Source organism: Orycteropus afer, unplaced genomic scaffold (assembly GCF_000298275.1).
Source record: "Orycteropus afer afer isolate SDZICR_OR568_19922 unplaced genomic scaffold, OryAfe1.0 scaffold00058, whole genome shotgun sequence".
NCBI lineage: Eukaryota > Metazoa > Chordata > Mammalia > Tubulidentata > Orycteropodidae > Orycteropus > Orycteropus afer.
In genome coordinates this window covers 10,719,881-10,720,540 of record NW_006921645.1, presented here as the reverse complement: position 1 = coordinate 10,720,540, position 660 = coordinate 10,719,881, and positions in this window count along the sequence as shown.

Here is a 660-nt window from a genome sequence, read left to right as displayed (position 1 = left end):
AGCAAGGATGAAGCCAGCAAGGAGGTATGAGAAATAACTTACAAATAAAAGCAAATCACCAGGCAGAATGGTAGAGACTGCATTTCTTTGGATTTAGAGTCTGAAGACTAATCAAATTTTGTCTTCAAAACTTACTACTCGGTGATTGTGGTCAAGCAAAGAAAGGATCGTGAGGATGGCGCAGGACTAGGCGTGGTTTCCATGGCACCTAACACCACCACTACCACCACCACCACCACCACCACCACCACCACCGAGTGATTGAGTAAAACAGGGCTGAGAAGTGTCCCCTGGATTCAGAAACATGGATGGCACTGGTGGCTTGGTGAGAGCTGTTTTGGAGAGAGAGCAATGAGATCGACATGGAGTGGGTTAAGAGAGTGAGTGGTGAAGAAATGGCAGTGTGAGTTTACACAATTTTTTGATAAATAGTAAGATTAAATATCATTTTATATGTGTTTGCTAATCAGTTCCATTCTTTTATAAATTTGGCCACTTTAAAATTTACGATATTTGCCCTTTTAACTGATTTATGAGAACACTTTATGAAGTCTACATTACATTTAGGGAGCTCTGGTAGCATAGTGGCTAAGGCACTTGACTGCTAACCAGACGGCTGGCGGTTCAAACCCACTAGCCACTCCTCGGAAAGAAGGTTGG